Raw genomic sequence first — 25122 nt, forward strand, 5'->3', positions numbered from 1 at the left:
CAGCAAAGACACTGGAGTGCAGAGGCTGCAGTCAAATCTGCACCTCTGTTCCAAACCACATAATTATGCTAGCCTAACAACCAGGGGCCAGTTTACAGAAACTTTGCACCGGTGCAAGGGCAAAGTTGCACGGTATTAGCACTAGGGTAAAGTGCGCCCTATTTTTAAAAACACTAGGGCATATTGGAAAACTATTGCACCATGATAACTGCACCTTGGCATTGTATAAGGACCTGGGAAAAAATTGCCCTAGTGCAGGAAAGATACATTTTGGATGCGTTTTTTCACCGGGGCAAAGTTTGCCCTGGTGCTAATACCATTCCGTATTAGCACTAGGGCAAAATTTGCCCTGTTGCAATAATGCCATGAAAATCAATTTTTTCCCTGATGCCTACACCGTGCCAAACTGCACTTGTCATGGTGCAATAGTTTTCTGATATGTCCCTGTGTTTTAAAAAATAGGGCAAACTTTGCCCTAGTGCTAATACCGTGCAATTTTGCACTTGCACTAATGCAAAGTTTCTGTAATCTGGCCCCTGGTGGCAGGATGATCTGAAATATAAGCCATCCCTAGGTTTTGGTATGGGGACTGATGGTTCACATAATTATTAAAGCCACACCTGATTAACAGCATACATATGTCAACACTGTGAGTACAGGCCAGCTGTGGACAGATTGTGTGTCTTCTAGTCCGATAGCCTCCTCTGCTCAGTCAGCAGAATAATATACTGAAAGGCTATGACTCCCTTTGATCCTCTGTGAAGTCCGGTAACAGCTCTCCAGACCAGGAAACATTCAGCAGGTGAGCTCCAAGGAAGCAAGCCTCAAAGAGCACACTCTGAACAAAAGAACCAGCCATACACAAGAGTGTTGCATACCAAAGGGCCTTTGATACTGTGGGTTTGGGAAGGGAGCAGAGTGTATTCAAGGGGAACTCAGCAGATTTGGGGAAGTGCTCATCTATCTTGCTTTTCTCTGGATTTCTCTTTCCTTCCTAACTCCTAAAATTCTACAGCACTAATTACTGTATTTATGATGCAATAAGGCAAAGACCACTTGTTACCTTAATAAGGATTGGACCCCTTAAAGCAGGCTTGAGTTTAACCGGTCCTTTGTGGCCTTTAGCCTTTATATAGGAAGTTGTCTCCCCTACTTTTTTTGGTACATTTTGGGATCCGTTGCAGGAATGCAAAAATAACTCATTTGGATCACTTTTGTGAAACTTGATGTTTCCAAAGTCCTCAGCCATTGAGGTGAAGCTGGAGTGCAATATGGCACACGCAACCTCTGCTCACTACCGCACTCAACCGAATTTCGCACTCAAAAATGTGAAGCATTAACATATTAAGTGAACGATACAAAGCTTAGTAGAAATCACTAGGTAATTTGTTGATATTTCACAATTCAGTGACAATTGCAATTGTGCACTATTGGTAGGGCCATAAACAATTGCCATTTTAGTATCAAGAACTCACTCAGTATCACCCTTCAACCATTTTACAGAACTCTTTTGTATTGCCTTGAAGAGTTTTTTTTTAACCGAAACACTGACCAAGTATCAACACTCATTGTTGCTGTTTGTCAAGGTTTTGGCACTGGTTTTCAAGGTTTAATCACTAATACGTTTTGAAATATTTTTTACAAAAATCTTCACCCATGTTTTCAAGCTTCATTTATCTATTAACTAGACAACATTTTTGACAGGAGTTAGCACTGACAACTAATTCCCTCAGGAAGCATCCAAGTATTTGTCATACTTTATAATATAAATGCCCTCCGTACAAAGTCTTGGGTATTTAGAGCTGAGATTGGAAATGCAATCTAGCTTTACTAAGAGCATGTAACACCTTATTTAAAGATATAGGTTGGACCCCCAAGTGGGGAGAAGACTATTACAATCCCCGGTGTCAGTTTAAAAGACGACTAGACCTGTGGGACTGGAATGAAAACTTTGTACATTTGAGCTTGTTAAAAAGTTATGCCTTTGTGCCCAATGTGCTATACACTTTTAAGAAAATGCAACCCTATGTAGTGCTGTCCCCCTGAATACAATTGAGGAGATGAATTCTTCTTTTACGTATTAACCGCCTTCCGGTGCTGAGTGTCTTGGGACTTCTCTTTCTCTTCCGGAACAGGAGCGTTGCTGTCGTGTGTGCTTTGATAAGTCACACACTGGACCAGCTAAGCACGTACTGACAGAATGTGTCAGATTGGGTCCAGTCACCATGAACCATCTGGGTAAATTTGTACACCAACTTGATACCATTAAGGACCATTTATTCTGGAAGAAATGCCTACATATTCACAATAGGGGGTTCCATATTGCCCTGCTTAGAATATGGAAGGTGGTGGAAACTCATTAAATTACGGTACATGAGGGAAATGTATTTTCACGCACTGGTGCCCCGGTTTAATGGGGCGCATAATGCTATGAGGACACAGTGATTCTGATTTCTACCATGTACGCCGCTAAGTTGCTGCGCTGCTTAATAGTTTTTATTAATGTTGTTCCTGCTTTTCATCTAATTTTGTATTTGAACACTATCGATACATTTTATCTAATTGAATATGCAGTGTGGCAACCATGAAATTGACATTGATTCTAATTGTTGATTGTCTGATTTAGTGTTTTTTTCTAACTATTAATGTTAATGAGTGCATGTAAATTCTGGTTTTATCATTGTGTATTATTTATTGTATATGTGTAAAGTTTTAAACTAAAACTATATCACATTAGATAAATAAATAATATATATTGACTGTATTTTAAGTAATTATTAACACTAGTGCTGTATTATTAAATGCAGAGCTGGTCAATAATGCTAGTTAATGCCTCATGAATCCGAGCCACACGTGAGGTCCTGCAAATAAGGTGTGGGACAACAATGGCCAGTTCAGTGATGTTATTAGAACTTTGATGTGCCAGCATTATCAACACTGCCTTCACCTCAGGGCCCACCCTAGACTGCATTCCAGCACCCTGATTGGCTGTTTCATTCTAAATTTGTCAATGAATTTGCTAAAACTAATAACAATAAGGGGCCTAATGCATGATAATAGTAATACAACAGGAGTGTTAGTAGCAACAATAAATCAAAAGTAGAAAAATATGAATACATGAAAGACACACGTTCAATAAACTAACCTAGACTTGGAAAATGACTACACTGATGGAGAAGTGGTTAATAAAGGAAGTATTGATATTGATAGTTTATTTCCATTGCGCTCGTACACAAGTGTTTCCAAGCGCGACAAGGCAAGGGAGGGGAACAGGGGAGAACAAAACAACGATCTTACTAGGCCCAGTGACATTGAGAACATGCAAGTGCATGGAAGGGGGGAGAAGTGGAAAGTGCTAAGCAAATGAGAAACAGATAAATAATAAATAAATAAATGCATAAATAATAAAGGCAACAAACAGTGGTAGTGCAGCCAGCAATTGGCAAGTGCTAGGTTTAAAGCAGCAGACAGGGTAGGTCTGATAAGTGCAGGAAGAAAATGGGGGGCTGTATGGGTACAGATACAGACCCCAGTGCGGGGTGGCCCGGAGGCAGTGTGGGAGGGTGGCACGGTGAGCAGGTACCTGGGCCCAGAGAACAGAGCGTGGCCAGGTGCATGGTGCCAAGAGAGAACAGATCAGCAGGGGAGAGAGGGAGCGAAGGCAGAAGAAAAGAGGAAGGGTTTGAGGTGCTTCCGGAACCGGAGATGGCTCTCCTCAAGTTTTAGAGTGGCAGGGAGGTTGTTCCAGAGGGAGGCCCCAGCCGAAGACAGAGATCTACCCCCAACTTGTTTCTTTGAAAAACGACTGACCCTGAGGGAGTTAGAGGTAGTGGAGCGAAAAGCTCGAGAGGGGAAGTATTTGCGGAGGGATAGCTGAAGGTATTTTGGACCGAGGCCCGAAAGCCCTGTAGACGATGCAGAGGGTTTTGAATTTAGTCCTTGTATCCACTGGGAGCCAATGGAGGGATTTCAGAGCTGGGGAGATACGATCCCAGGACTTGAGGCCAAGGACAAGTCTTACAGTTCTGGATTAGTTGTAGAGGGCGGAGAGTAGAGGCAGGTAGATTTAGAAAGAGGCTGTTACAATAGTCCAACCTAGAGAGAACCAGAGCTTGGGAGACCATGAGCTTCTGGGGGAAGGAGAAGAAAGGCAGAGTACCTCTGAGGAGGTGCAGTAGGAAGTTTGACTTTTTAGAGACATCAGAGATGTGGGCAGAGAAGGAAAGTGTGGGGTCAAAGATGACCCGGAGGTTAAAAGGAGGCAATAAAAGTGGATTGAAAAAGACAAACAGAATTAAGGACAGGAGTGTGAGTTTTCCTGCATCTGGGCCAATCAGAAACTCCCCTCTGAAAGAGGTACGAAGGCATTACAAAGTAAGGAAGTTAAAGGGCCCGATTCATGGCTATTTTTGCACTGTGCAAACTGACTTCGCATTGCTGAAAAGTGGATTTGCACTGCCGACACAAACCCTGATTCATGGAACTGTGCAAAGTGTATTTTTGCAGTGCAAAGACAGTGCAAAGTCAGTGCATAGTCATTTTTGTAGTAAAAAATACACGTACTTTGCACTGCAAAAATACACTTTGCACAGTTCCATGAATCAGGGTTTGTGTTGGCAGTGCAAAGTCACTTTGAACCGTGCAATAAATGCCACGAATCGGGCCCAAAATGTGCAATAAGGGGAAATAATAAAGTAAGGTAAATTACACGTAAGTTGTTGAAAAAGCAATGGCGGTCATAAATAACGTCTGGTGAAAATACACTTGTGAAAAGCATGTCGGAGAAGTAAATAAATACATTGAAAGAAATGCGTAATTTATTTAGCAATTGGTAGATAGCTTTGCATAGCACTGGCAGAAAACGTTTGCAAAAAATAGTACTGAATGATTATACCATTATTCGTGCAACCCTTCTACGCAAGGTACTTTCTCCTGTTTAGTGGTTAAGCACACTATATAAGAGTGAGTAATTCATGGTTTCCCTCCTGCTATCTTCCTTGGATGGGAGACTGGGGAGACCCTGCAAAGTCAGGGGTGCACAGACCGTACATGTTAGTCTCTAGCTGGAAAGGATATCCCTCAAATCGCAGTCCTTTGGAGACAGGACTATCTCTCAGTTTAGACAGGTGCTCAAAACTGCTCACCTCAGACATTCGAGCTGTCTCTGCGGTGACACAGCGCTTGGACATGTCGCTCATAGACAGCAGAGCTATTTTCGGGGCACGCCACTCTTAGAGGAGATGTCCCAGGTGGCTAATCCCCGAGGTACACAATGCTGTGAGAGAAGCAGATGGCAGACCGCAAGAATACCCCACGGGTGTACAGCATTCATGGCAGGCAGGCAGGCCTTACACAGCAGAGCTGTCCCTCAGACCAGGCAGCAGAGCTCTACCACAACTATTCCCGGGTCGCCCTTTGAATGCTGACCTTCGCCCGCCGCTGTTCTGCACAGGGCAGGCCCCTGTCCATCAGGCAGAGCCCCCGTTTTACACAGATCTCACCCCCCTGATTCGTCCAGATCTTCGCCCATCCAACACGACCCCTGCCCCGCTCGACCTCTAACCATCTCTGTGTATGCCCAGGGACTCTGTGGCAGGGTGGGGAGGATCCCAACGGCTCTGTTTCTCAGTCAAAAGCATTCTCTGGGTTACCTGGTTCCCCGGCCTTCGTCCCTCCGAAAGATAGTGTTGTTTTTATTAAATGCTGTCGTTAAATAGGTATGCGGTTCGAAATTGCCGTCCCGTGAACCTCCTGCCCCCAAAAAAGAGAGATTCCTCGGTTTTGGGTGTCAGCAGAGAGTGAATAGCAAGGGGGGCGAGTGCGGCTATGAGTGAAGGAGGGCAGGCCTAACAAAACGCAGCTCCAGCGGGTAACTCTAAACGGCCATTGTGCGCTGCCCCGGCCCCAGCTCCTCCCTTCATTCACAGGCCCCGGTCCCTCAAGTGCTATCAACGGAAGCCCTGGTGGCCCATAAGGGTTGCTGGGTGTCAATGGAGGCTTTTCATAGCGCCTTCCGCTGGTGTCTCGCTGCCCTGGTTCCCTCGAGCTCAGGTGTCAAAGGCCGCCGGTAGCCCAGATTTCTGATTGGATGCTGGGAAAAGTGAGCACGAGTTCAAAGGCTTTCAATTTAATACGGAGCTGTCCATGATAAGCTGCAATTTCCCATCTAAAAGCCACTCCTTGTAGCTCTCTGTGGAGTTGAAATTTCACAATACAACTGCCCACACAAAGCCACAATACACGAGCTTCTATGCATTATCCAACACAAAGCCATCTCTCCATGTCGCCGTTTCCTGTGGGCTAGAGGCAGCATTGGAAAACGACCATACACGGAGTCTCTTCTGACGTCCCTCCCCTGCTTGCCTCAGATACATTGAGGGCCTTCTAGGTTTCTAAGACTTTTCTTTTTATAGGAATCAAAGAGTCTTATCTGCTCATGCCACCCCAGCCCCATCTTCCTGCCAACAAAACATGCGTCTTCATTCTCTTGGAGAAAATGTTTTGCCAAACCCACGTTTCTACATTATCCAAATGCAATTCTAAACAAGCATAGGGAACGCCAGCAGTTTGGGCTTTTGTGTAGTCATGGGATAGGCATTTGGCAGGTACTGCCATAATGGTACTACATGTTCATATGATGTTAGAAAGTCATGAGAGCACTAGGAACTGGTGGTTGCTGCGTCGGTTACCTTGTACCTGCGGCCGGTTGTATGAATCAAAGGACCCGTGTTCTGGTGCCCCAAGTCTAGGTTAGGAAGGTTTGTATAAGCGCTTGCTTTGTTCTCTGTAAGTCATGATAGGTACAGTCCACGCGTTTAGTTGTGATCTCATAGTGGGTTTTTATTTATCACCAAGAGTGCCGACACGTGTTTTGACCATCTGAGGGTCTTTATCAAGGCAAGAAGATTAGGTGTCTGATGTGTGCTGATTCTCAGAGGTCAAGTGGCCCTGGGTCAGTAATATGACCTGCTTCGGTGCATCTAAATGAAACTGTGCTTGTCAACACATGGATAGTTGCAGACTATGCATGTATTGACAAGTAGATTCTGATTTGTAGATGGAACACTCTTAAACAAACATTTAACTCTAACGATTCTTAACTTTCTTCTTCCTTCCTTTCCCCTCACCCCATCCCTCTGTTTTGTGTGTTTCTTTTGTCAAAATGTGTTCTTGGACTTATTATTTGTATTCAATTCTGTTTTCAACTAACAACATGCCTGTGTAATTATTGATGAATGTACATTATTCAGTGTATAGGCATCCATCACATTGTATTACAGCCCTGAAGAAGACCTTGTGTAGCAGTCGAAACATGTGTTGGCTGTTCAGTAAAGCAACTACAATTAGTAACAGTCTGCTCTATATATTGAGTCAATGTGACTGATATTGTTATTTGATTTTTGGTGAGGTATAGCGCAAGCGGTTAGATTAATACTATTAGTAAAAAAAATGTGTTACCCTGGGATTTGGTTACTTTCCTCTGACCAATGCTAGTCAGCCCCTAGTAATAGAACGAGGCATTATTGAAGATTTGAGAGTTTTCACTTATTATTAAGGTAGATAGCTCAATGGGGTGTGGTAGCCCATCCCCAGACTATCTTTAGGAAGTTAGCACTGTTATGGGAAGTTTCCTGATGAAAGACCCCGAACAGCTCAATTTATACAGAAAATCTGTGTCCGCTTCCAAGATAGTGTCATCTCATGCCCGTCCTGGCGCTCATGGAAGAGGTTAACCCTCCGCCATTGACATGCCATCACGTACCCGCTGAATGCTCCTTCCCGGTCTAGTCTATTTTTCAAGATGGCCACCATCCGGAGAGTATACCTACAGTCTTCAGGGACAGGGCCACGCATTGCCACCCGATCTCCTTCTGTGGGTAAGACGCTAGTGATTCCACCGTGAGCTCCTGCTCCAAAGTTCTAATCGTTCATCCTTGCTGCCTGTTAACCTTCTGCTCCTGTCTTACGGTACCTTCATCTGCTCACTGTGCTCCTCGCCCACCCGTTCCCTCTGTTTCCTCTCACGTCACTGTCCGCATCGCCGTCCTCTTCGGCTGTTTCGTGCTGGTGTCTCCACACAAGATACTCCACTGCCTATGCTCCATTGAGGATTATACTAGCGTTTTCGAAGAAGGCTTTTCCGGGGAAGGAGCCACTTGCCTAGACAGTCCTGAAGTCTGGCATTGTGGCTTTCCCTCGTGACAGGCCATATTTGTTTAAGGAGAGAAGAACCACCAAAAGAAAAACCAAGGCAATTCCCAGAGAGGATCCCGCACACCAGTCATACATAGAAGGATCAGGTGAGGAGAAGGAGGGAATTGCTGACCGATAAAGTGAATAAACACAACAAAACTCCCTTAAAGATTGCTTCATATTCAGGTTGCCCACTGGTTTGAAATGCAAAAAAAGGTATGCTTTAATATCGCTAGCCAAATATTATTAACATCATGCATAACAACAAGCTGGACGTTTGTGAAAAAAAATAATCCCTATAAGGATGTAAGATTATTACAGAACTTTTTTTTGTGTGTTTCATTGAGTGCTCAATGTAAAGTTGAGTGAACCCGATTTTTCAGGCTAGCATTATTTTTCATTCCAGGGCTTCTATTGGTCGATTCAGGGTATGGAAAATAAAGCTACATAGATATTCTTTTGGCTTAACATGTTTCTATAGGTATTTACATATTGTCAGGTTGCTTTATTAGGCAATTTGTGCATGTTGCAAGTACATTTTATAAAACTTAAATGTTTCTACCAAGTATATATTGGAATGTATGTAGCCACGTGCCTAGATTGCAGAGAGGGTAAAATCCAGCTTCTCTGTTTAACCAAAGTGTGTGACCCTGTGCAAGTACCTTAATCTCACTGTGATTTAACTCAAAAATGGAAGTCCTTAGTAATGATTACATTTTCACTACACAACAAAAAGTCTTCCTTAGAATGGGCAGATTTAATGATTGTGTTCCCCTCATGCTCCTGTCAGTGGTCATTGAGGCCTTCACATAGAATTGCGTTATTGTTGCAGTGGCCTTCCTTCAGTCCCATATCACTTGATTTGGCAGGCAGACATATAACTTTACCAGCTAGTCAGTGCACCAGAGATACTAGTATATAGCAGAAGCAACATTATTTTCCTCCCCTGTTGCTGCCAGGCATTCACCGAAGTTGCTTTGGCAATACAGAGTACTTCACTTCAGAAGGATGAGTGAACGCTGTGCAATGTCCTGTCATGCTATGTAATTAAAAAAAAAAAAAAAAAAAAATGAATGTGTTACAGCCAATACATTTGACATTTCACATGTCTAAATCAAACAATTTACAAACAGCATAAACGCATTTAATCATATCTATTACTAAAACACGCTTTACATTAAACAGCTTTCCCGTAAAACCTCGGGTTGCATTCCTGCCCCCTCTAAGTAGCCAGTTTCAAAGTTCTTAATCCTCCCAGCACTTCTATTGACAGGGCAGGCTTGTTACTGCAAAAGAGCTCATTAGAGGGTTCTCACCCCCAAAAATTCCTTAAAGAGATGGCACAAAGTCTGTTTTAGAGGGGGCCCGCATGTTGGACACAGGTCATTTAATTCTTTTTGCTTAAGTCTGCTGGTTATTAGTTCTCTCGTCAGCAATACGTTCAAGCGGAATCTTAGCAATGTATCTCGACCGCTTACCTCAGGGAACTTCACTAGGTAGGCCGGGATGCTTCCTTTAGGTTTGTCCAGAAAAGAGTGACTTCTATGGAGCTTCAACCCACAGACCTCGTCTATGGTCTTATCCCAGTCGGACTCCATAATGGCCATCTTCATATTGGCAGGATCCTCCGTTAGATCTTGCATTGTTTTTGAGGTGCTTGCCAATATGCCCTTAATGATCTTTGTCAAGTTCTTCAAATAGTTCTTTGGGTGATTTAACTCGTTCCTGGATATCTCTTCAAACAAGGTGCTTTCCAGTGGACATTTAATACTTTGATATAATTGCAATAGTCTCCAATGAACATGGGTCTTTAATGAATTCAAGCCCTGTTCAAACCAGAGAGCAGATATCAGAAGTGACGGTGTAATGATTAGTACCTTTTTCCACATTCTACCCTCTATCCAGTTCAGGCCCCATGCCTGTGGTTCATTGTCCATACCGTATAACAATGACTGTATCACTTTGCCCTTATAGTACTTAATCAGGGGTAAGATAGAGAATTTACAGTAAGAGCTCTTGATCATTTCCATTTGTGATATGACTTGATTGGCTTTTGATACTAAACCTTCTTCTACCCATGTCTTGTTTGGGCTGGCCGAAATACGGAAACCAAGATAGGTGCAATCCCTACTCAATGGTATTTGCTGCTTTTGCGCCGACCAAATGCAATTGCTTATTTTTTTTGGTTTGGCCAGCACATTTCATTATCAAGGTTTTTCCAGGATTAATGAATAATTCATTATCCTCTGCATAGGAGCATATGGCCGACAGCAATTGCTGTATACCTCTAGGGGTGAAATCCAGCAAAATAATGTCGTTGGCATATGCCAACCTGGTAGATTTGTTGCCACCCAATTTCAGGACTTGCTAAAAGCATACTTCATCAGGAACCTGTTCAGGTCTGCCAGATACAGTTTGAAAAGAAAGGGTACAAAAATGCAGCCCTGTCTTACACCCCTTTCCGTGCTAATCATGGTACATAAGTGACCTTCAGCATCCAGCTTAACCTGGATAGATGTATTCTCATGTAGATGAATTATCGCTGCTAGAAGCCCCAAAGGAATGCCCCAAGATCTTAGCTTTGCCCATAGACGAGACCTATTTATGGTGTCAAAAGCCTTTGAGAGATCCACCATGGCCATGTACAGGGGGATCTTTGCTACTTCCCATGCATTCTCCCTGAGCATGTTCAAAATTAAGCCATTACGTCGGGAGGACATCCCTCTCCAGAATCCTTCCTGGCGTCTATGCAAGATATCATTCTTCTTAGCCCAGCTGCCCAATTCCGACAGCACCCCCCCCGCAAAGATCTTACTATCTGCGTCTAGAAGGGCAATCGGACGATAGTTCGTCGGATCAGTCCGATTGCCCTTCTTTTGTATGGGTACAATGCCTGCAGTCTTCCAACTATCAGGGCTTTCCCTCATGGTTATGATGTTTTCAAAAAGCGCATGTAGCGCATCAATCCAAAGACTCGCGTCAGATTCCAATATATTTGGTTTGATAAACCATTTGGGCCAGGAGTACGTGAAGAGGAAGACTATTTTTATAAGAAACTCCACTGTTTCTTTGGATATTTTAAATGACCATGAAGTTTCTTGGAGATTTACTATACATTCCATTGCAGTCTTACTCTACAAGGAGCCAAAATGCTCTCTCCAAGCCTCCTCAGAGACACCGCTACTTTGTGTCTGTGACAGGGAATTTCTTTTCTATTGATCAATGCCCAGAAGTTACAGGTGCTCTTTGCTATTGGTGCATTCAACATTGCCTCTCCATGCCTTTGCAATTTCCGATGTCTATTCGCTCTGTTCCAGTTTTTAAATTCCTGCATCAACCATTTTTTCCTTAGTTATTTCATTACTCAATAGATGGCATTTTTTTTTATTAGTCTCACATTTTTTTAAAAGAGCTCTTTTGCGAGCCCGTGTTTCATGGTTGAAGTCATATTTATGGATTTTGGAACGGAAGGCTGTCCCATATAGGGGCTTGTCCAATTCCCATAAAAAAAGATTTAAAGTTTACTGGCACGCATTCTCGGTCAGTGAGGGCCCACACCTTTCCTCTTAGATTACTATTTAGTTTTCGACCACTCCCTTTGAATCTCACCAATCTATTCCCACCTTGATTCACTTCTAGACCACACGAGTAATTAGAATTGTTGTCCTCTCCCTGGAACATTAGCTTCAGTGTAAGTATGCTATGGCCACTTTTATTGGTTGTTTGTACAGTCATGTTGTCGCATTTTCCAAAAACTATTATGTAATCAAGTGTGGTACTTAGATTCCCATTCCTCCATGTAGCAGCCAGCAATAAACCTTCCTCCACATTTCAATTACAAATGAGAAGATCCCAATCCCTCAGAAATTGTGGCCATCTCTTCCCATTTTCATACGCGAGGGAGTTTTTGTTCTGAAGCCTTAGTATAGGTAACAGATACAAATTTAAATCTCTGGCTATTAATATGTGTGCCATAGGATTATAATATAGGTTTACCACCACCAAACATCTCAGAGCTCCTTCCGAATGTAAGTATAATTTTGCTGCTAGTATACCGTATTGTTCACTATTTAAGCTAATTCTTTTTTAACGTTTGCATTTTCAGTGGCAATGATGAGACCTCCAGAGGGTTGGCCCAACAAGTTGCCAGTTGCCAATTGTTCCAATATGTTACAGCCTTCTAGGTTCAGTTTATCTAGCAGCCATGTCTCTTATAGTAATATTATGTAGAAGTTCTCTGAGATGTCTTTCCCGGCGGACAGTTCAGTAAAGCTTCTGAACCTCTAGTGTTCCAACTAAGAACGTTTCTGTTTCCAAAGTGATGCATGTTTTGCCTCTAGCTTCTGAAACATTTCAGTTAGGATTTCCGGAAGTATTGACCATACATTATTAACACTTTTCTCTGATCTTTGCTGGGCCTTATTGCGCTCCAATAGCTTGTCTTTCTGGGACATTATCTGAGAGGAGCCATGTTGTTATCTTTTTTCGCACTATCACCACTTTTGACAATTTCAACACATCTAAACATTGTTTTTTTGTTGCAACCTTGTAACCTTTACCTAAAAGATTGTCTCGAGCACCTAAAATGGCATTCACCCCTAGGCGCGATTGCAGGCCTATTTCCACAATGTTTGGGCAGCGTTCATATGGATGCTCGTTGCCTGTAGCCTGCAAGGCCCACCGCACCTCTTGGGATTTGGCGCTCCACGTTTAGGCCCTGCTAGGCTAAAGCATCTTTAAGGAAGACGCTGAGCCTTTTTAATAATTGCCGCTGCCATTACTTCCATCGCAGTATTGTTTGTTGCTGCTTTAGATCTGCCATCCTACACTGAAGCTGATTGGAGGGCCGGCTTCCTACTAAGGCCCACACCAAGGCCTCTCTCCTGTCTGGTCTGTCCAGCTGTGGCCGGTTTTCATCTGGAGTGCATTTTTCGTGGCTCCACCTCATCGTGCCAGAAGGAAAGTCTTGTTTTGGGTAGGCATTGGGGCAACAGAGTGATTGTACATTGCCCTTGCTTCATTCCCTGTTACAGCCCCTTCACCATGGGTTGCGCCTGCCACTGTCACGGCCAAAGCCCCTGGCCTGGGGACTCAGGGTCTCGGGGCTTCGCCACAGTGTTCCTGCAAGGCCCCAAGGGCCCAATCATGCCCCTCTCGGCAGTCCTGGAGCCAGTCCTGGCGCTTTGGCGCCAGGCTCATATGGCAGATGGAGTTCCCATTGGGGAATGGATCAACATGACTGCCCCCACAAGGTTCAGTTCGGAACTGAACATGCAGTCTAGCATCTAGGGCGCGTTCACCGAGACCTGCTCGCAGCTTTCCAGGCCTGCGTCTACAAGGGAGAAGAAGAACACCATTATTCCTCCTTACCTGTTCTGCAATCCAGCTCCTCGATTGTTCCGGAGTCTTGCCTGGAGCCCGTCTTCACCAGCAAGCAACATCCTGGGGAGAAGAAAAGAAGAGGGCAACTTAGTAAGTGTTTGTCTCCCGATTCCATCGCCTTTCAGACTCACGCTTACCCATCAAAGCTCTCTTGGAATTCGACAACAGTCCGGACACCTTCCACTCTGCGTCCCACTTCCATCTGGCCGCACTTCTTCCAGGAACTTCGCAGCGACCTGCAAGGGAAGAATAACTCCGGTTAGCCCGATTCTAAAGACGCTCATAGCGCCGCGCTCTGCATATTCACTTACCTTCTCGAGCACCGCCCGCTCCATCAGCTCGACGTCTTTATCATCCCTTCTGCACCTACGAGAGAAGGAGAGGATTAACAGGGCAACTACTATTACGGACACACTCTCTTTAAATACTAAAGACTTACCTCAAGAACGGAGTTGCCGCAGGACTCGAATCCCGGGCCCATGCCAGTGAAGTCACTAGGCTGTAAGGTGCCCATACTCAACGCGCCCCTGCACAGAACAGCAGGACAGAGAGTGCACCTTATCGAAATACAAGGTGAGGAAGACTCTAAGGGAGTTGCTAGGGGAGCAAGGGGGAAGCGGGCCCCGAGAGTGGGTGACTGTGGCTAAAACAGAACTCCTGTCTTCCAGACTAGATCCATGGCAGAACGAGTCCCCAGGGGAGGTGGATCCATCTAAGAAGGGATCCAGTCCAGTCGGGTGTCGTCCCTGTGGATACAAGGTGAGCGTTACAGAACGCAAAGCCCAAACATTAAAATCCACCTGGGTGCCCAGTAGTGGAAACCTCGGAAACTGACCAGTTGGCTCAATTATTGGGATGGTTACGTACAGAGGTACATTCAGCCCGACAAGAGACCAGCGCCTTGCGGCGAGAACTAATTGTGGCCAAAGAACGAACTGATGATCTCGGCAGACAACTCCTTCAATCACAGGCCGGACAAGCCCCGTTGCCCGGAATTAGCCCATCAATGCCAACTCCTACAAGCAATCCGGTGCAGATCACCCTTCCCGGGGCAGTTCCACTTGCTCCACCGGAGCGTTTCTCGGGGGATCCCCGAAGATACGCGACCTTCATGAATCAGTGTCGCCTCCACTTTTTGTGCAGACCCGGAGCGTTTCCCAATGACCAGTAGCGAGTGGCCTTTGTGTTGTCCTACTTGAGTGGCAGTGTGGCAGATTGGTCGGTACCCTTCATTAGCCGGGATGATCCGCTGTTACATGATTTTGGGGGTTTTCAACAGGAGCTGGAAAAGCTCTTCACCCATAGTTCTCATGGACAGGCCTTAGACAACTAACTCTTGTCCCTCCGTCAAGGAAACCAAGATCTGTTGACATATATAGCCACCTTTAAAGGCTTGTGGTCGAAGCAGAATGGCCAGAGGACAAAAGAACCACCTTGTTCCACCGGGGCTTGCGATGGGATGTACTGGCCCAAGTAGTTGATCCACCCAAAGACTGCGCCGAGTTCATTAATCTGGTAGTTCAACTAGACCATCGGTTGCAATATCAGAGAACAGATCGAAGTAAACCAGATGCATGCCCCATGTTCGTGCGCCCCAAAGATCATACTCAGCAGGGAACAGAAAGTTATGTAGAACCAATGCAACTAGGAGGAGTTAGGCCCCCTCTAACCAAAGCAGAACGGGAGAAGAGGAGGGAACAGCAGTTATGCCTGTACCATGGGAAGGCAGGCCATTTCCTCAGGGAGTGCCCGTTAAAACCACCAAGAAGAACCGTAGGAGCCACAGACAAGGGGAAACCAAATGAAGAGTCGGAAAACTACCAAGCCCGGCAATTGTAGGGATCCAATTGTCGAGCGAAGAAATCCATTTACAGACCTCCCAATTTCCTTTACCCGTGATCCTGATCACCCATCAACAGCCATCAAAGATGCATCTGTTAGAAGCTTACATTGATAGCGGAGCCGTGGGGAATTACATGAACCAGTACCTTGCAGCAAAGATGGGCTCCCACTCTGCTCTATGCCCACCACAGAGACTGTAACCACTGTGGACGGCACCAAAATCGCCTCCGGTCTCATGTCCAAATGCACCACTGAACTCACCCTCTTATGTCAGGATGTTCATCGAGAATCAATCGCTTTTGACCTCATCAAAGCACTGCAGTTCTGATTAATCCTAAGGATGCCGTGGCTAGTCACACATAATCCATGGATCAACTGGCGTGCCCGAGAGTTGGTCTTCTCCCATGACTGCACACATACCTGCTATCCCAAAGGAAGGAAGAGTAAGCATGCCGGCTCATCTGTTCAGGAAGGGGCGATAAGTTTCTTAGGTGTGGTGGCGACCTTACCAACTCAATACCAGGACTTTCAAGATGTGTTCCAAAAAGAACAAGCAAATATCTTGCCGCCCCACAGACCCTATGATTGCCAGATCGATCTGATACCTGGTGCCCAAATTCCTTGTGGTCGTATCTACGCACTCACTGAACCCGAGAACCAACATTTGAAGTCATATCTGAAACAATATCTGGCCAACGGTTTCATCCGCCCCTCAAAGTCATCAGCAGCGTCTCCCTTATTCTTCGTGCTGAAGAAGGAAGGAGAAATGAGGACCTGCATCGACTACCGCGCACTGAACCAAGTCACTGTCAAGAATCGCTACCCCGTACCCCTGATCCCGGAATTGCTAGGCCTAGTCAAAGATGCCCAAATCTACACAAAATTGGATCTTAGGGGGGCCTACCATCTTGTGCGCATTAAAGAAGGGGGCGAGTGGAAAATGGCGTTTCGTACCAAATATGGCTTATATGAATATCAAGTAATGCCGTTTAGCCTGTGCAATGCCCCGGCCGCATTCCAACATTTCATGAACGATGTTCGGAGAGAGCTGATTGACGTCTGCGCCTTAGTCTACATAGACGACATCCTGGTATATTCGGCCTCAGAGCAAGATCATGTTAAGCATGTACGGTCAGTCCTTACCAAGCTCCGTCAAATTCATCTCTATGCCAAACTTGAGAAATGATCATTCCACGTTACAGAAGTAGAATTCCTGGGTTTTATCCTCACTCCAAAAGGAATATGAATGGATATGCACAAGGTTGATGCCGTCCTGAATTGGCCAGCCCCAAGTTCGTTCAAGGGAGTCCATAGCCTGCTAGGTTTTGCAAACTTTTACTGCCGATTCATCCCAGGATTCTCGCAGATAGTACACCCGATCACTTTGCTGTTAAGGAAGTGCAACAAGACATTCCAGTGGACTGAAGAGGCTGAAAAAGCCTTTCAAGAACTCAAGGCAAAATTCACTACCGCTCCAATCTTATGACATCCGCGCCCGGACCTTCCGTATGTGGTTGAGACAGATGCTTCCAGCATGGCTATGGGTGGTGTACTATCGCAAAGGGACCCACACACTGGCCAACTACATCCTGTGGCTTTCTGGTCACGAAAAGTTTTACCACCGGAGCTTAATTATGCCATCACAGATAAAGAGCTTCTGGCCATAAAAGCGGCCTTCAAGGCCTGGCGACATTATCTGTTGGGAGCCAGACACACTATCACTGTGATAACCGACCACCGAAATCTACAATACCTAAAGAGTACGAAGGCTCAATCCTCTCGACAACACCGCTGGGCCCTTTTCTTCGTGGAGTACGACTATGTGATCACAGAGTCAGAAATGGCAAAGCTGATGCCCTTTCACGCATGGGCACCGACGAGCAGGTGTATACACCTCCGGATCCCGTGGCCATCATTCCGGGTGACAAACTCTTAGGCACTACTACCACCATGACTCAAGACGAGTTGCTGCAAGAAATCCGACAAGTATTGACTCAGGAACAACTAGAGGAATGGGATTCGAGAGGAGAACACTATAGGGTTGAGAACCAATGACCTTAATCGGCTAGTCGTACCTGAGAGCTTCAAGAACAGGTTATCTCGGAGTATCACGACTCCATCATGGAAGGCCACCCGGGAATTGCTAAAACCATGGCCAAGGTGAAACGAAGTTACTGGTGGCCAACGTTGCGCAGAGACGTCATCCAATTCATCACCTCCTGTGGTATCTGTGCTCAAAATAAATTGTCAAAACAAAGACTAGCTGGGCTCCTGCAACCACTGGACATCCCGCCGGCTCCGTGGCTCACGTTGTCTCTTGACTTCATCACCGATCTACCCTCTTGTCAAGGTTACAACACCATCCTAGTGATCGTAGACCTATTCTCCAAGATGGCACATTTCTTTCCGTTTAAAGGACTACCAAACGCATCCAGTCTGGCTAAAACCTTCCTTGAACACGTGGTATGGCTACGTGGGTTCCCATCAGTTTTGATCTCCGATCGAGGTACCCAATTTGTATCCAACTTCTGGAGGAAATGTTGCTTGATGGCCCAAATAGACATTCGACTATCGACTAGCTATCACCCCCAAACAGATGGTCGAACGGAGAGGATGAACCAGACATTCGAACAATATTTATGCTGCATGCTTCACCAAGGCGAATGGGATTGGAAAGACTTACTGTGGGTCGCTGAATATGCCTATAATAATTCTCTACATAGCAGTACCGGGCAGACTCCATTCTTTACTGTGTATGGCAGACACCCACACACGTCAGAACTGGACACTCCTCTACGACTCAGTAAATGCCAACCATCAAGACCCTGCACACGACCATTTGGCAGGCTTTCACAAGAGCCATTGAACATTTGCGCCAAGCTAAAGTCCGCCAGAAGAAGTACGCGGACCTGCATCATGAAAAGGCCCCCGACTACCAAGTAGGGGATAGGGTGTGGCTAGCATCTAAGTATGTGCCTCTAAAAGGAACCGGACTTTCCGCCCACGATTCCTGGGGTCTTTCCCCATTGAGTCCATCATAAATCCAGCAGCAGTTAAATGAACATTGCCAACCCACATGCGGATACACCCGGTGTTTCATGTATCCCTTTTGAAACCAGTTCAGCCTGGGACTCGAGTAACTACCCCACCAGGACCTGTGATGATCCACAGAGAGCCAGAATTTGAAGTAAAGGACATCCTAGACTCAAAGTATGTTAGAACAAAGCTTTACTACCTAGTAGACTGGAAAGGGTATGGCACGCAGGACAGAACATGGGAGCCCAGTGATTACATTCATGCACCATGTCTGATACAACGTTTTCATCAGGTTTACCCCACCAAGCCGGGACCGGACAGAAGAACCACCTTGAGAGGGGCCTTGAGGGGGAGTGCTGTCACGGCCATAGCCCCTGGCCTGGGGACTCGGGGTCTCGTGCCTCGCCACAGTGTTCCTGCAAGGGCCCAATCATGTCCCTCTCAGCAGTCCTGGAGCCAGTCCTGGCGCTTTTGGCGCCAGGCTCCTATGGCAGATGGAGTTCCCATTGGGGAATGGAACAACATGATTGCCCCCACAAAGTTCAGTTCGGAACTGAACCATGCAGTCTAGCATCTAGAGCCTGGTCCGCCCTGGAGGCACCTGGGATACCTGTAGGCTATTAAGCCACGCCCGAGCTGAAGCACGTGCTTCGCGTTGTTCTGCACTCGCAGCGTGACGTTCACGGAGACCTGCTCGCAGCTTTGCAAGCCTGCGTCTAGAAGGGAGAAGAAGAACACCATTATTCCTCCTTACCTGTTCTGCAATCCAGCTCCTTGATTGCTCCGGAGTCTTGCCTGGAGCCGTCTTCACCAGCAAGCAACATAAGAAGAGGACAACTTAGTAAGCGTTCGTCTCCTGATTCCATCGCCTTTCAGACTCACGCTTACCTATCGAAGCTCTCTTGGAATTCGACAGCGGTCCGGACACCTTCCACTCTGCGTCCCACTTCCATCTGGCCGCACTTCTTCCAGGAACTTTGCGGCGACCTGCAAGGGAAGAATAACTCAGGTTAGCCCGATTCTAAAGACGCTCATAGTGCCGCGCTCTGTGCATTCACTTACCTTCTCAAGCACCGCCCGCTCCATCAGCTCGACGTCTTCATCCTCCCTTCTGCACCTACGAGAGAAGGAGAGGATTAACAGGGCAACTACTATTACGGACACACTCTCTTTAAAGACTAAAGACTTACCTCAAGAACGGAGTCGCAGCAGGACTGGACTCCCGGGCCCACGCCAGTGAAGTAACTTGGCTGTAAGGTGCCCAGCCTAAACGCGCCCCTGCACAGAACAGCAGGACGCAGAGCGCACCTTATCGAAATACAAGGTGAGGAAGACTGTAAGGGGGTCGCTAGGGGAAGCAAGAGGGAGGCGGGCCCTGAGAATCAGTGACTGTGGCTAAAACAGAACTCCTGTCTTCCAGAATAGATCCACGGCAAAGCGAGTCCCCAGGGGAGGTGGATCCATCTCAGAAGCGATCCAGTCAAGTCGGGTGGCGTCCCTGTGGATACAAGGTGAGCGTTACAGCCACTCTATGGGGTTTCCGCCATGGCCACTGCTTCAGAGTGCAGTGAATCGGTGCCCTTCCCACATGGCTTCTTGGTTTCCGTTTCGGCACACCGCCGACTCCACCATCTAGCACTGTTCACCACACTTTGTGCTTGGTGCGCCCCCATGCTAATTCAGAGTGTGCTTCTCCCTTGCTGGACTTTGCTGCACTGCTTCTTGTTTACCCATGGCTGTGCGGTACGGCACATGACACTGCTTGACTTTTTGTGCTTCCTTGGTGGCACATGACTCTGCTTGACTTGAGTTCCATCATTGGCCTTTGCCCTTCCTCTTGGCCAGTTGTGAGCACTGATGCTCCTGGCACGTTAATACTCAGAACTGCTTACCTCTTTACTGCTTTCCCACAGTCCTGTCATTCTGATGGATTGTTTTGTGCAATCATGAGCCGCGGCTCTCATACCTACTCCCTCCTCATTTTCCTTGTCTGTTCACCTATTGTTGCTTTTTGTTGTTGCACCCCAACTCCTTTATGGTTGGTCTCTTATTTGTGCTGACTTGTTTCCTCACCCTGCATAAACTGTCCGCTCTACCTACTGTTCCCCCATCCCCTGTTTGGTTTCCCATTTCCTGCTCACTCCCTTCTCCCCACTCTCTACTCTATCACTGGTGCAACACTCTCTGCCCTGCGCCTCTCTCTTCTAAGTTACCTGCCTCCTCTTGGACACTCTTCTCCCTGCAAACTTGATGTAGTCCCCTAGGTGAGACAGTCTTTTGTTGCTTTGTACCCTTTTTGGTGCGCATCGTTGAAGAAGCCACCTGCTCCCTCCTTTCCTCTCTCTCTCTCTGGCTGCCTTCGCTGGGCCCTCTTCCTGCTCCTTCCTGTGATGCTAAGATCCTTGGTGCCATCTTCGACTCCACCCTCCCCTTCTCTCCTTACATATCTGATGCACTAAGAAGTCAAACTATTCCTCCTTTTCTCACTTTCCCCCAGAAGCTCACTGTCTCTAGAGCTCTGGTCCTCTCTAGACTGGACTATTGCAACATCCTCTTTCTAAACCTTCCTGCCGCTACTCTTTGATCTTTACAACTTACCCAGAACAGGACTGCAAGCCTCGTCCTTGGCCTCAAGCCCAGGAATCGCGTCTCTCCACCTCTGAAATCTGTTCACTGGCTCCCTGTGTCTGCAACGATCATCTTCAAGATCCTCTGCATCGTCCACAAGGCTTTCTGGGGCCTGGGACTGCTCTACCTCCAACCTTCTCTTCCCAAACATCTTCCTTCTTGAGCTCTCCGCTCATCCACCTCCAACTCCTTGAGGGTCAGACGCTTCTCCAAGCAGAGAGTGGGGGCAGATCTCTCCCCTTGGCTGGGCCTCCTTCTGGAACAGCCTCCCTGCCTCTCTCAAACTTGAGCAGAACCACCCCGGTTCCGGAAGCAACTCAAGACCTTCCTTTTTGCTTCCGCTTTCTCTCTTCCTCTCCACTGCTGATGCACCTGACTGCCCTGAGCACTGGTCACCTGGTCACCCTCTGAACTCAGGCCCAGGCTCCTGCATGTTCAGTTGCTCTTGCACTGCCTCGGGGCTCCCCAGCACTTAAAGGTCTGTATCTGCAACCCTACAGTCCCTTCTCTCTGCACTTATGAGCCTCATGCTGGCTTCACTTGTGAGTTAACTGCACTCACACCTTCCCCTCCGCCCTGGCCCTTCTCCCCTTCTCTCTTCCCCTCACTTGCACGATCTGAATGACACAAGGCCTAGTAAGATCGTTATTTTGTCCCCCCTTGTCTCCCCCTCCTTGTCTTGTCTTGATATGATATGGCATTTATAAACACTTGTGCACAGGCGTGTTATAAATGCCATATCATATCATATCATAGCCCCCCTCACCTTAAGTTTGACATTCCAATGTCTGCACCATGCCCATTATACCTGCAAATGTGATGAAGCCCCTTGCTCCTTAGGGGCTTCCGTACTCTGTGCAGCCACTCCAATGTTGTTCCTTAGCCTTATTTGCTTGCCTGCATGCCTGATGTAGCCCCTCATTCCATGAGGCGAGGCTTTTCCAGTCTGCAGTCAATCTTACCTGACTGTCATAATTGCATGACTGGGTCTCCTTAATGCAGTTTACCTACTTGTCCCTGCGCTTCTTACTTGTATCATTTATTGTACCTCTCCCCCACTACCCCACGGCACCTCCCTTCCTCCCCCTCACCCCCTTTTTTCATGTTCAGCACTTGCACGTTCTAAATCGTCTCAGGACCAAGTCAGCGCGTTTTTGTTTGTTTCTCCTCCCTTCTTCCACTTCATGCACGTCCCCTCTTCCCTCTCTCCCCTGCTCCCATGCTATTGTACTTGCACATTCTGAATGTTTCAAGACCTTTTAAGAACGTTTTTGTTTTTGTTCTATACCTTCTTCCTCATTCCTATACCCCCGCTTGTCTTGATGCGTCTTGAAACTCAATTTTTGCTGCATAGTGTGCATTACAAATAACCAATAAATACAAAAATGAAAAACCTTTTCCTGAATACCATGCTCGCTTACATAAGAATCTATCTATGCATCCCAAACACACCATCAGAGGCAGAGCATATGTAGGAAAAGTCTATGGCACTGCCATTTTTCCATTGTGATAGGCACAATCTATGGCAGACATCTTTCTCTGACCACCTGCAGATAGTCTGCTTCTATATAAGAATAGGAAGGGACAGCACACCCGGAATGTGCCAGATATTGCCAGTGCCAAGCCCATGATCATGGACAGTGTGGCATGGTATTTTGGGAGCACGTGATTCATACATCATCAAGAACAGTGGCATCAGAGGATGTCTTGCAAACAGAGACCTCAGATGGTCTGCTGCTTGCTGATTGTGGAAATCATATTGCCACGGTTGGCCATGCACCACTCATGTACCCATCCCATAACATCCATCCTTCTGCCTAGGAACAGGTGACAGTGCATAAGACATACGTTCTTGGATCCCTACTCCACACCTGAAGTCTACCACTGCGAAACAGCGCAGGTACAACACACACATCATGTGATATAGTGTGCAGTGCAACAAACCTGCCTACACTACAGAGGGGTACTGCTGTATTCACACGTGACGTGCTGAAAATTCATAGTCACGTGCCATTTTGCAAAACGTCACTAAAAAGAGGGGACTGTATGAGAAGGTGGAAGATGAGGACACACGATGAAGATGAATCCAAATGCCTCAAACCTGGGCAGGATGAAAGCTGATTTCTCATGGATATTTCTCGGTGTGTTTTCTTCCTTTCCTTTAGAATTGAGAAACAGCAAAACAAAGCAGAAGATTCCATGGGGGTCCACTGGTGTATGTAGCACAAGAAGCTGACATACATAATGTCTATCACTAATGAGCGCACAGGAACAAAAGGGCATCGAAAAAAGTCTACCAGAGTCTGGTATTGCCTTGAGAGGAATAGAATGCCCGGGTAAGGGCTGTTCTGGTCCTGAAGAAGGCAGTGCACTAGAATATAAACAGCCGAAACAGGTCGACCTTTGTGTTAAACTGTAATCTCCATAGTAGGGAGATTCTGGCAGATGGTTTGCTGTCTTGATACGCAACAGGAGACATATTGGCTTTGTGTCTACTTGTGTGTTTTTATTTTAAACCTCCCCTCTGGGTAGTCGTGTAAGGAGCAATATATTTAGTTGCCTGACAACCCCAGGTGAGGGCATGTTTTTTAAGGACTAATGTTATAGTTACGGTGAGGGAAAACTTTTTTCTTTCCTGTGCCCCCTTTTAGATAGGCAGCACATCAGTGAAACCTAAGGAGAGGCACCGATAGGTAGGTCCAGTTGAGTTCTTGGGTCAGGGATGTCTAGTAAGGGAGATTTTAATTGTTTAGTGGTGCCTCACTTGTTGTGTTGTGGCAGGGTGCAAACAGAACAAGTGAAGAAAGGGCCAAAAGGGATGCCGGGCCAACAACTACTTTTGAGGTGAGCGCCATACCATGTATAGCAGACCACCATGCATAATGCGTTGCTGAAAATCAATATGTATGCTATGCTGTGTTAATAAGGGAGAGCTAGGCAGGAGAGAAGGCAGAAGGAGTTGATTCATTCATTCAGTCATTTTGTCATTTGTATAGCACCTTTCACCATAATTATGGTCCCAATGCACTGCTGGTTGAGCGTCATCAGAGGAACCGGAGTTCAAATTTGGGAGAAGTTGAAAGGATCTATTATGTGTGTGTGCATTTCAGCCATTAAAGTTATGTGAGGGCGGCCAAGACCCTTCTAGTCACCCGTGTCTGAATGGCGTATGGATTGGCACAGCAGAGGTATACTGTGGACTAAAGGGGTGAGGGTTGTGTTTAAGGAGAGAGAGAATTATGTGAGAAGCTACAGTTTGGATTGTCATTAAAGGTAGCTTCATTCTAATGGCAGAGGTCTTGTGCGGTAGTGTTTGTGTTATATGTGGGTGAGGGTGTGTGGGATGAGCCTGTGCCTTCCACTAAGTTTTGAAGGTGCAGTGCGGGAGGGGAGAAAATGGGTTAGTTGTGCAAGAATATGGCTACCTTACACAATTAGGCAAAATGCAAAGTATGGCTACCTTACACAATTAGGCAAAATGCAAAGTATGGCTACCTTACACAATTAGGCAAAATGCAAAGTATGGCCACCTTATACAATTAGGCAAAATGCAAAGTATGGCCACCTTATACAATTAGGCAAAATGCAAAGTATGGCTACCTTACACAATTAGGCAAAATGCAAAGTATGGCCACCTTACACAATTAGGCAAAATGCAAAGTATGGCTACCTTACACAATTAGGCAAAATGCAAAGTATGGCCACCTTACACAATTAGGCAAAATGCAAAGTATGGCTACCTTACACAATTAGGCAAAATGCAAAGTATGGCTACCTTACACAATTAGGCAAAATGCAAAGTATGACTACCTTACACAATTAGGCAAAATGCAAAGTATGGCTACCTTACACAATTAGGCAAAATGCAAAGTATGGCCACCTTATACAATTAGGCAAAATGCAAAGTATGGCCACCTTATACAATTAGGCAAAATGCAAAGTATGGCCACCTTATACAATTAGGCAAAATGCAAAGTATGGCCACCTTATACAATTAGGCAAAATGCAAAGTATGGCCACCTTATACAATTAGGCAAAATG

The 25122-nt window shown here is 46.1% G+C and overlaps 1 protein-coding gene across 3 annotated transcripts in view; it reads right to left on the bottom strand.

Annotated features, from left to right (window-relative positions):
- Window positions 1–25122, bottom strand: part of LOC138487868 (cerebellin-4-like) — a 283658-nt gene that overhangs the window by 145450 nt on the left and 113086 nt on the right. The window contains exon 1 of one of the 3 annotated variants that reach the window (XM_069614479.1): window positions 5652–5797. The exons of the other annotated variants lie outside the window; for them this stretch is intronic. The gene's annotated coding sequence lies outside the window, so the exon portion shown is untranslated. Of the gene's footprint in view, window positions 1–5651; window positions 5798–25122 lie in introns of those variants that run through there. 3 annotated transcript variants of the gene reach the window in all.

This window comes from Ambystoma mexicanum, chromosome 9 (genome assembly GCF_040938575.1).
Source record: "Ambystoma mexicanum isolate Mex_15411 chromosome 9, UKY_AmexF1_1, whole genome shotgun sequence".
NCBI lineage: Eukaryota > Metazoa > Chordata > Amphibia > Caudata > Ambystomatidae > Ambystoma > Ambystoma mexicanum.